Genomic DNA, 12054 nt, shown 5'->3' with positions numbered 1-12054 from the left:
CAGGATACAGGATGCTTGGGGCTGGTGCACTGGGATGACCCAGAGGGACGGTACAGGGAGGGAGGAGGGAGAGGGGTTCAGATGGGGAACACGTGTACACCTGTGGTGGATTCATGTCGATGTATGGCAAAACCAGTACAATATTGTAAGGCAATTAGCCTCCAATTAAAATAAATAAATATAAATTTAAAAAAAGAAATATAGATCAATGGAACAAAATAGAAAGCCCAGAGATAAATCCACACACCTATAGATACCTTATCTTTGACAAAGGAGATGAGAGTATACAATGGAGAAAAGACCATCTCTTTAACAAGTGGTGCTGGGAAAACTTGTCAATCACTTGTAAAAGAATGAAATTAGAACACTTTCTAACACCATACACAATAATAAACTCAAAATGGATTAAAGATCTAAACTTAAGACCAGAAACTTTAAAACTCCTAGAGGAGAACATAGGCAAAACATTCTCCGACATAAACCACAGCAGGATCCTCTATGACTCACCTCCCAGAATATTGGAAATGAAAGCAAAAATAAACAAATGGGACCTAATTAAAATTAAAAGCTTCCGCACAACAAAGGAAACTATAAGCAAGGTGAAAAGACAGCCTTCAGAATGGGAGAAAATAATAGCAAATGAAGCAACTGACAAAGAATTAATCTCAAAAATATACAAGCAACTCCTGTAGCTCAATTCCAGAGAAATAAATGACCCAATCTTCTTTTTCTTAATTGGAGTATAATTGCTTTCCACTATTATGTCAGTTTCTGCTGTACAAATGAATCAGATATAAGTAAACATATAATCCCTTCTTCTTGCATGTGTTTTCCTTTTCTTCAGATAAATGCTCAGCAGTGAAAGTTTTGGATCTTATAGTATTTTTAATTTTTTGAAGCACCTTTATATTATTTTCCATGGTGAGTGTACCAATTTACATTCTCACCAACAGTGCACAAATATTCCCTTTTCTCCACATCCCTGCCAACTCTTATTACTATTTCTTGCTTATCTTTCTTTCTTTTTGGCTGCACTGGGTCTTTGCTGCCATGTGCAGGCTTTCTCTAGTTGCAGCGAGCAGGGGTTACACTTCATTGCAGTGCATGGGCTTCTCACTGTGGTGGCCTCTCTCGCTGCAGAGCATGGGCTCTAGTCGCATAGGCCTCAGTGGTTGCAGCAGGTGGGCTCTGTAGTTGTGGAACACGGGCTTAGTCGTGTCATGGCATGTGGGATCTCCCTAGACCAGGGATCCAACCCATGTCCCCTGCATTGGCATGTTTTTCAGTCGTAAGGCATGTCTGACTCTTTGTGACCCCAAGGACTGCAGCATGCCAGGCTTAGGGACCCTTCACAATTGCCAGGTGGATTCCTAACCACTGGACCACCAGGGAAGTCCATACTTCTTGTCTTTTTGATAGTAGCCATTCTGACACGTGTGTAATATCTCATTATGGTTTAGATTTGCATTTCCCTGATGATTAGTGATGGTGATCATCTTTTCTTGTACCTGTTAGCTATATGTCTTCTTTGGGAAATTATCTGTTCAGATCTTCTGCTCATTTTAAACTGGATTGGTTGTGGTTTTGCTATTGAGTTTTATGAGCTTCTTGTATGTTTTAGATATTAATCCCTTATCATGCATATGTTTTGCAAATATATTTTCCTATTCTGTAGGTTGCCTTCTCATTTTGTTGATGGTTTCCTTTGCTGTACAGAAGCTTTTTAGTTTGATCTAGTCTCACTTGTTTATATTTGCTTCTGTTGCCTTTGCTTTTGGTATCAGACTCAAAAAATCATTGCCAAGACCTATGTCAAGGAACTGTTTGCCTATGTTTTCTTCTAGGAGCTTTATGGCTTTAGGTCTTGCATTCAATTCTTCAATTCACTGTGAGTTAATTTTTGCGCATTGTGTAAGATTGAGGTCCAGTTTCATTCTTCAGCTTGTGGCTGTCCAGTTTTCCCAGCACCATTTATTGATGAGATTATCCTTTCTCTGTTGTATATTGTCATTAAAAAATTGGCTATTTAAGTGTGGGTTTATTACTGAGCTCTCTATTTTGTTTCAACAACCTGATGAGTTTTATTTCTTTTTCTTGCCTTGTGCCCTGATTAGCTCCTTCAGTACAACGCTGATTAGAAGTGGTGAGAGAAATATTCCAATCTCGGTCCTTACTGTAGAGACAAAGCATCAGTCTTTCCCCACCAACTATGATGTTAACTGTGAGTTTTTCATAGATGCTTTTAATCAGTTGAAGAAATTCCCATCTATTTCTACTTTGTTAAATATTCTTATCATGAGAGGGTGTTGGGTTTTGTCCATGCTTGTGCTGCATCTATTGAGATGATAATTTGGTTTTATCCTTTATTTTACCAATATGATGTGTTACACTGATTAATTGTAATCAATTATCATATGTTGAGTCACCTTTGAATTCCTGGGGTAAATTTCAGTCTGTCATGATGTATAATCCTTTTAATATACTGTTAGATTTGTTTTGCCAGCATTTTGCTCAGGATTTTTATATCTATGGTCATAGGAATATATTTTTCTATAGTTTCTTTCTTGTGAATTCTTTGGGGATTTGGTATCAAGGTAATTCTGGCCTCAAAGAGTGAGTTAGGAAGTATTCCTTTCTCTTGTATTATGTTTGAATTATTTAATTTTTCTTCAATTCTGTATTTTGGACATCCAGTACTTCATTAAAAACAGAACTTTATTCTGAGCTGTGGGAGGGGGGCAATGCATGAAATGTAACTGGCACCCAGGTGCTTATGCTGGTAGATCATATATCCCAAAGAGCCAAAGGCGATGCCATCATGAGTAGGCAAGCTGAATACATAGCCAAGTGTATGTAGTCAATGCATGTTCAGCCTGGTTAAACATAAAAACCTACATTATAAGTGAATCTCAATATACAACCTCTTCTTGTTTGTAGACTAACTGAAATTTCCAACTAGAGCTGCATCTCTCTTTTCATTTGATCCTCATGGATTCTCCTGACTAAGGACTGCAAAGTTTGTTTTCCCATTTCTCCCTCAAGGAACAAATACATATATTTCTTGTTTGTGACTGTTTCCAGTCTAATTTTGTCTTTGTTCAAGCAATGCATATCAAAATAGCTCAAGGAACTTGTCTTCTAGTTATCTCTTGCCCTACAAACATCCTCTTTCAAGAAACTTTTCAGGAAAGTCCAAGCCTAAAATGTTGATGAAGGACCACACAATTTAATGTGTATTGAGTAAAGAGAGAAGTATTGTGTGGGCTAGATCACCCTGTGAGGTCTTCATGAACCAGGCACAGAGTTGAGCTGAGACTTGAAGTATAGGAAAGACTTGGTGTGATGCAGAGTTGAGAAGGGTCATTCCAGCTTCAGAAAACAATGTGAGATGTTCCCAGCTCTCAGTGTTGATATTGCTACATATACGTGTAACAATAAAGAGATAACCTGATTGGATCTGTGTATGGGAAAACTTGATTAGGTAGAGAACCATTGAGAGCATTTTTAGAACTTCACATAGCATTAGAATTCTATTTCACCATTCTCCAATATACACTTCTTAGTACACTAGTATCCCTCTTAAGTATTGTTTTAACCAAGATATAATTGACATAGAACATTACATTAGCTTCCAGCATACAATGTAAAGATTTAGTATTTGTATAATTTGAATAATGATCACCACAATAAGTTGTTAATATCTATCACTACACATAATTACAAAATTATTTTCTTGTGATGAGAACTTTTAAGATCTACTCTCTTAGCAACTTTCAAATATACAATACAGTATCATTAACTATAGTTACCTCTAACTATTAATTAATTTTTCCCAATGGAAAAAATATTAAGAGGTTCTGTGGTCAACTCCATGTAATGATTATTGTTAAAGTCCTTGCAGAAAGTTGTCTCAAAGCCTTCAATCAATGAAGACTTAGGTATCTCTAATGGGGGAGTGTTATATCCAAATTTTTTCCTACTTTACTTGGCCATCATGTCCTGTTTCAAAGAAGATGCAAGCAACATATTCAAGGTAGAAAATTAAATATTGATTTTAATGTCGATCCAGTCCAACCCCTAACCTTTCAAATGTTGCCTTGAGGAAAGTGCTTCTCTAAGGTTACCCATTAAGCCAGAGCCTGTGCCAGGGCTGGAATCCAGGTCTCTGACTCTGGACCGTGACAAATTGTGGTGGGTCTTGGTTGTCATGTGTGTCAGTAAGGGGAACACTAGATGCTCTAACAAGCAAAGTCAAACTTTCAGCGCCCGACTCCACATAAGTTTATTTTTAATTCATGCGGTAGTCGAGTATGGGAGTTCATGGTTAGCAGGCACATTGCTTCCCTGTTGCTAATCAGAAAACCAGGACCCTGAATTGTGTGACTCTGCCATCCCCTGAGGCCCCAGAGTAGCTAGGGAACCCCGACTTGCTTTTTAAAGGCCCTAGCCCAAGAAAAAGCATAATGCAATGGTTAAGAGTAAGGACTCTGGAGTTAGATGTCTTAGGCTGGAATTTCATCTCTGAGATTTATGCTATGTTCAACTAATTATTCAGTAAAAAATCAGTAATTATTCAACTACTCTGACCCTCAGTTTCTTTGTCTGTGAAATGGAGACAATAATAGAACTTAGCTTATAGGATTGTTATGTGAATTAAATGAGTTAATGTTTGTCTAACACTTATCTATATCTGACACATATTATGTAGTTTATAAAGGGAAAGTGTTAGTCACTCAACTGTATCTAACTCTTTGTGACCCCATGGACGGTAGCCCGCCAGGCTCCTCTGTCCATGGAATTCTCCAGGCAAGGATACTAGAATGGGTAGCCATTCCCTTCTCCAGGGGATCTTCTCAACCCAGGGACTGAACCCAGGTCTCATTGCATTACAAGCTGATTCTTTACCATCTGAGCCACTAGGAAAGTCCATGCACTTTATAAGTGTTTTATAAATAATAGTAATAATCATGATACTCATGACTTTTGCTCGTATTCCACTAGCTATGTCTGGTTGTAAGGGGAGCTAGGCAGTTATTTCCCAGTGACTCTTAACAGAGGAAGGAATTTTTGAATTTGTTGTAGAGCGCTACCATCTTTGCAAAAGCTAAACATCCGAAGTTTTTGAAAATAAAGTTTTATTGGAATGTAGCCATGTTCATTTTGTAGTTTTTTTTTCCTTTCTTTTTTCAGTGATTAAATACCAAATGGATACCTTGATCTAAACATCCAGCCTCCAGAACTATGAGAAATAGATTTCTGTTCTTTGTAAGTCTGTGTATTTTGTTACAGTAGCCTGAATGAACTAAGACAAGTGTGCTAAGTATGTGCGTGTGTGGTCAGTTGTTCAGTCACGTCTGACTCTGTGACCCTGTGGACTGTAGCCCGCCAGACCTCTGTGCCCATGGGATTCTCTAGGCAAGAATACTGGAGTGACACATGGGCTTAGTTGCTCTGCAGCCTGTGGGATCTTCCCGGACCAGGGATCAAACCCGTGTCTCCTGCATTGGCCAGCAGATTCTTTACCACTGTGACAAGGGCCTAAACTAGCTTATTATAGTGGGAACACAGGACAATAAAGCATTAAATAAAATAATAAAACAATAAAGTAAAAGCATTATTCACACTGTGTTCTTGAACATCATGCTCTCTTCTAGGCCTCTGTCAGTCTCAGATAGGGGAGTGACTTGTAACTGCACTTGGCAATCGTAACAGCTTCCTGGGGAATGGCTTGACTTTGAATAGTTTTTTAAAACCTAAGGCTAATTATGTTTAATGTACTGGTGCAGCTTAGTTATTGGCTTATTGGCTATTATCTTAATGACAGGATTTTTTCTTATCTTGTGAATTGAAATCTCTTTAACATGATAATTATTACTGAACAATGCAGGATTCAATTTATTCTGAATATAATCATGCTGTAATATCAGGCATTGCTTTTTGCAATCAATGGAGATTGTTTTTTTTTTTTCATTATAACAGAAAGAAACACTAATTTTCAGAGCCACAATAGAAAGATAAGGTCCATTGGAGCCATTATTGGTATAGGCAACTGATTTCAGGTCATAGCTAGTATTGTTTGCTGAATCACAATAGACTGAGATCCCAGGGCCACTTGTGTAGATAAAGGTACTGATGTAAAACATACACATACAGGGAATTATTGAGTAAGCCCTGTGCTTCCTAGATATCAGCCAAGTACAGAACTGTTCCCACCATCTTGGTCTGCAGCTCATTGTATTGGGAAAAAGCCTTCCTAGAAAACTGCCCCATCCAATATCCAATATTCAAGTTTAATATAAGATCACTTATCATTTCCCCAAACCACTAATGGACATGTATGGGAAGACATTAGTCCTTCTGTTGATGTGATATTTATTATTTTAAAAATTGCCAGGAGAACTGGGTTATGAAAGTCAATTCAGCAAATATTTACTGAGCAGCTACTACTCCTACTTATTCTAAACAAAAGCCCTCATTGCAATGAATGTTCTTACTCTGGAAAGTGGGGGCAGTGAGTAGAAGATATAATTTAAGTGATAAGCCTAAGTGGTTGCCCTGTACAGATTAGAGTTTTCAAACTGCTGCTTTAGAGTTCAATTGTCATGTATCTTCTTTATATTTTAACTTTTTATTGATATCTAGTCATTGAAGCCCTTCAATGTTGCTCTTTTTTCAAGTTTGTCTTGGCTCTTCTCAGCTTTTTGCATTTTCATGTAAATTTTAGAAACAGCTTATCACTTTCTCCCAATAAAACATTGCTGACTTTTTGATCAGGAGCACACACAATTTATAGAATCAATTTGTGGAGTTTGTATCTTTAAAATACTGTCATCAGTTCGTGGAAATGGTATATTCTACCACTTATTCAGATTTATCTTTATTTCTCTTAATTATATTATGCGGTTTTCAGTGTAGAGGTAGGTCTTGCATATCTTTTATTATATTTATTGCTATAGATGCATGTGTGCCAAACAGCTTCAGTCATGTCCAACTCTTTGTGACCCTGTGGACTGTGCCCCACCAGGCTCCTCTGTCCATGGGATTCTCCAGGCAGGAACACTGGAACGGGTTGTCATGCCCTCCTCCAGGGGATCTTCCTGACCCAGGGTTCGAACATCTTGAACCTGCATTGCAGGCAGATTCTTTACCCTTGAGCCACTGAGGAAACTCATTACTATAGGAACTTGATGTTTTTTTATGCTACTTTTAGAATGCTGAAAAATGGACCCCTAGCAATATTAGGTCCTAATCCCTGAAACCTGTAAATGTGACCTTATTTGGAAATGAGGTTATACAAATGTGATTAGGTTAAGGGTTTTGAAGTGAGAAGATTGTCCTGGATTATCTGGATAAGCCCAAAATGCCACCACAGGTCATCTTTGAAAGAGAAACAGGGGAAGGTTTGACATAGGCACACAGGGGAGAGTGTAATGTGAAAATGGAGCAGAAAGAGATTTGAAGATGCTGGTTTTGAAGATCAAGAGATGTTACCACTAGTCCCAGAATGCCAACAGCCTCCAGAAGGCAGAAGAGGCAGGAATAGATTCTCTTCTGGAGCCTCCAGAGGAATGTGGCCCTGCTGACATCTTCATTTCGTGCCAGTGAAACTGATATTGAACTTCTGGCCTCCGGAAGAATAAGAGAATAAATGTCTCAAGACACTGAAAGAAAATAAACTTTCGGTGGGCTTCCCTTGTGGCTCACCTGGTGAAGAATCTGCCCGCAACGGGGGAGACCTGGGTATGATCCCTGGGTTGGGAAGACCCCCTGGAGAAGGGAAAGGCTACCCACTCCAGTATTCTTATCCGGAGAAGTCCATGAACTGTATAGTCCATGGGGTCGCAAAGAGTCGGACACTACTGAGCGGCTTTCACTTCACTTCTGGAGTTGGTAAATGTCTCTAGTTAAAGGGACTCCACATTCCTGATACCACCATACTTCTGCTTTCTCCTGCACCTTGGCCCAGCAATTTTTAACTGTTTTTCCTCAGTGATTCTAAACAGATTAAAAATCTTTTTTAAAGTTCAGCAGAAGAGTGGTTATCTTTATTTCACATTACTCAATAACCTCATCTGATTTTTCTTGAGTATATTATAATTTTTAAAAGGTTTCTTAATTTCTTGTAGTGTTTCTAATTTCTCTACACTACTCTCTTTCTTTCTTCTTTTCTTTCTCCTGTCTCTTCATTTCATGTTAATCTGTTATGTAAAAACATAAACTTTCTCTAGATGTCTAGGGAGTCTTGTTTTTTAAAAACATACATTTGAGAAAAGAAGACACTAAATGTTGTTTGGAGATGCATGTGCGTCTGTGTGTGTGAGGGAGAGAGAGAGAGAAGAAGGAGGTGGGGGGAGGCTGTTAGCAGACTTCACTGATTAGGGCTAGCCTGGCCATTTCCTTGAGGGGACATTAAAACGTTGGTATATGTAAGTCCTTTCTCTTGAGCAGGGGTACACTCCTAACTTTGAAAGTCCTGGGAAGCCTCACTAATCAGTCTGATGATTTTTCACTTCTTTCTTCAGTATTCAAGCCAGTGCTTCCCCACTTCCTTGATGTGTTCCATAAGTTAAGAGCACCTCTGCCATGGGTCTGACCAGCTTCATTTCTGGCCCAGTCAACTGCCATCAGGGACCTGGTGGGATAGTGTATAGAGCTACCACTTTTGTACTGAGGCTAGGCTATTTTTCCACGAGGATATCAAATGGAAGGACATTATGAGCCAACTCTTTATAAGGCACATGTCTACGTCTTGACTTGCTTTCTTGGAGCACTTTTGAAAGTTCTGGAATCTGTTTCCAAACTACTCCTTTTGGTGTGGGTGAGTGGGAAATAATGAAGCTCTCTTGAGGAATTATCTTCTTATCTTAACAGAATTAAAAGTTTTCATAAGCCCAGCCTGGGATACATTTCAGATGATGGGATATCCATCTACTCATGATGGCTCCTACCTGGGCCCTCTCATAGCAGTGGCAGTTACGGGACCTGCAGGGACAATTAGAGTAGAAACTTCTTTTGTTGTTTAGATGAGTTCTGTTAGTTTCACATTTGGATGAAGAGACTTGGGGAACCTGCTCATATTCTTTTGACGTAGTTGAATAAGAGAGAATAAACTTCAGTAAAGAGACTTTCATTGGAGCCAGAGCCACTCTAGCTGTGTGACCTCCGACATGTTATTCAGACTTAGAGCTTTCCTTTTCTTTAAAATGGGAATAATATTGAATCCTTGTTCTGCTCTTAGTCTGTGAAAAGAGTATACATGTGAAAGAGTAAACTGCATAAGGCAGTTTTCCCTTATACTCTTTCATAATTCCAGTGACTTGAAGGCATCCTGCAAAGTTTTCACCCCAGAGAGCCAGGGTCAGTTTGATTCCCCATCCTGTTCTAAAGAGGACCTTCCTGTATCCAGGGTACCTGAGTCAGTGGCAGGTTGGGGCATCATTCACACTAGAGCTGAAATGGATGGTCTGAGGGAATGACTAGAGAGAGAGCATCTTGTAGAAAAGACAAATTAAAAGCTAGTCTATTTGTCGATTCAGAGGAGCTGACTCAAAAGCAAGAAGCTCAAATTGGACTAAAACTCGAAAAATTCAATCACGAGTGAAACTTTGAAGTAGGCTTGGGAAACAGAGTCTGATGTAATCCCCTAAACTACTAGGTATGGCTCTTCTGCTCCAGGCAGGGCATGGCCTGAGGGCTCAAAGGTCAGGCCCTGAAATCCACTAGCCTTATGATTTTTATGTTTTCTATTGATTTTAGTAAGAATTCCAGCATCTACGTAAGTATGGAAAAGTAGAAGCTCACCTCTCCCTTCCCCCTTTAAATCCTTTTTTGGTGCATTTACACATATATGAAAATATTTTATAACATATGTGAGATCAATCTGTACATAGCATTATTTTAAATTTAAAAATACATTTCGGCAATTCAGTCACTCAACAAAAATTTTGGTTGTCCACCGTTTTAGGTGATAGAAATGGAGTGGTAAGCAAAACAGAAATCCCTATACTAAAGGTCTTTTCATATAGAGACAGGCTGCTTATTTTTTACAGTGACAAAATTCTTTTACAGCTTATGGGGCATCTATTGTTTTCTCTTAGTCTGAATTTTGCCTTTTCATTTCCAATAGTGCCTTTTAAACAACAGCTTTTCACTTTGCTTAAGTCCAATTTATGATTTTTTTTCCACTTTCATGACTAGTTCTTTTTTGATGTTTAAGAAAATATTTGCCTATTCCAAGGCTATTATCATGTTTCCTTCTAGAAATTTCATGTTATATCTATCCCTTTATGTAATATCTATCCGTTGATTAAACACTTGGGCTGGTCTGAATCACAAAATTGGTCCAGAAATGGTCAGCCACAGCTCCAAATAGTGCATGAGATTCTCTTTACCTTTTGGGGTAGTGAATTTTGTGGCATAGAAGTCTGAGCTGCTGTTGGCTGTCTTTGCTTCCTGAGCATGAAGTATATAGAGAAGAAGAAAGCATAGATGAGAGATGAAAAGAAGCAGCTTCCCGAATGCATTGTTTGGATACCTGATTCCCTCTGGACCTGAAGCCATATATCCTTAAGCCATTCAAGTCCCTACTTTGTCCTCTGGGAGTTTGAGTTGTGTTTATTTTAACTACACTTGAAATTTAGATGACTCACAAACAATGTAAGGATGTAGCGCAGGCTTTCCAGATAACAGTAGTGGTAAAGAACCTGCCTGCCAATGCAGGAGACATAAGAGACTTAGGTTTGATCCCTGGGTCAGGAAAATCCCCATGGAGGAGGGCATGGCAACCCACTCCAGTATTCTTGCCTGGAGAATCCCATGAACAGAGGAGGCTGATGGGCTACAGTCCATGGGATCGCAAAGAGTCAGACACACACACATGCAAAGGATATAGCATAATGTATTTAATTTGTTTTCTATGGATGGACATGTAAGTTTGCTCCAGGTTTTAACTGTTATTAGCCATGTTGCCCTGGTGGCTGAACAGAGGAGTAGAATGGAGGAAGACTTTGCCAAAGTTTATCTATCTATCTGGATGCACCAGTTCTGTACACAAGGTCTTCTATCTTTATTGCAACATTCTGGATCTTTTTAGTTGCAGAAGGCGGGATCTTTAGTTGAAGCATATGGAATTTTTAGTGGTGGCTTGCAAAATCTTTAGTTGCAGCATTCGAACTCTTAGTTGTGGCATGTGGGATCTAGTTCCCTGACCAGGGAGAGAACCCAGGCCCCCTGCTTTGGGAGCGTGGAGTTTTAGCCACTGGACTGCCAGAGAAGTCCCAGGAAGATTTTAGATAAATGGCAGGGCTGTGTTTTGAGGGAGATGCTGTAGATTTCAGAAGAAGAATAAAGCCAGCCTGCAGCCAGCCTGCATAACTGCGCCAAGGAAAGGGGATTGTATCATCAAACTCTCCATGAGAGGGCTGGAGAGCCCTGTCCAAGGGCAAAGGAGTGGCCAGGAAGCATGTCCCACATGCTTCAGCACCTGTGCCAGGAAAAGGGAGAAGGCAGGAGAAGCAGGCTGACATTATGTGTGCTCTTGAAGCGGACGCTGAGAAGGCCCTTGCCATGCTCATGATCATGGTCTTGGCTTCAGCCCTGTACGCAGATCTCTTCCTACTTACCTCTGTGTAGGTGACTCATCCTGAAACACAGGGTCTTTCTGTGACCTTGGCCATAATCTTGAATACAATCACTTGAGTAAATTTAAAGTTTGCAAGACAAAATATGTGATAAAGACAATATCATCATCATTATTATTATTACTAAGGTGCATTTGAAAAGTGAGAGAGCATGTTGGAGATAAAAGTGCTTCAGCATAAATTTCGGAGTCAGAAAGATCTCAGCAACTTTTACTGGCCTAAACCTTTGGGCAAGTAACTTCTTTGTTGTTGCTGTTAGTCTCTAAGTTGTGTCCGACTCTTTGCAACCCATGGACTGTAGGCCACCAGGCTCCTCTGTCCATGGAATTGTCCAGGCAAGAATACTGGAGTGTGTTGCCATGCCTTCCTCCAGGGGATTTTCCTGACCCAGGGATCGAACCTGTCTCTTATGTCT

This window comes from Capra hircus, chromosome 15 (assembly GCF_001704415.2).
Source record: "Capra hircus breed San Clemente chromosome 15, ASM170441v1, whole genome shotgun sequence".
NCBI classification, from domain to species: Eukaryota; Metazoa; Chordata; class Mammalia; order Artiodactyla; family Bovidae; genus Capra; species Capra hircus.
The sequence above is the reverse complement of the archived record's forward strand: the minus strand, read 5'-3'. Positions refer to the sequence as shown.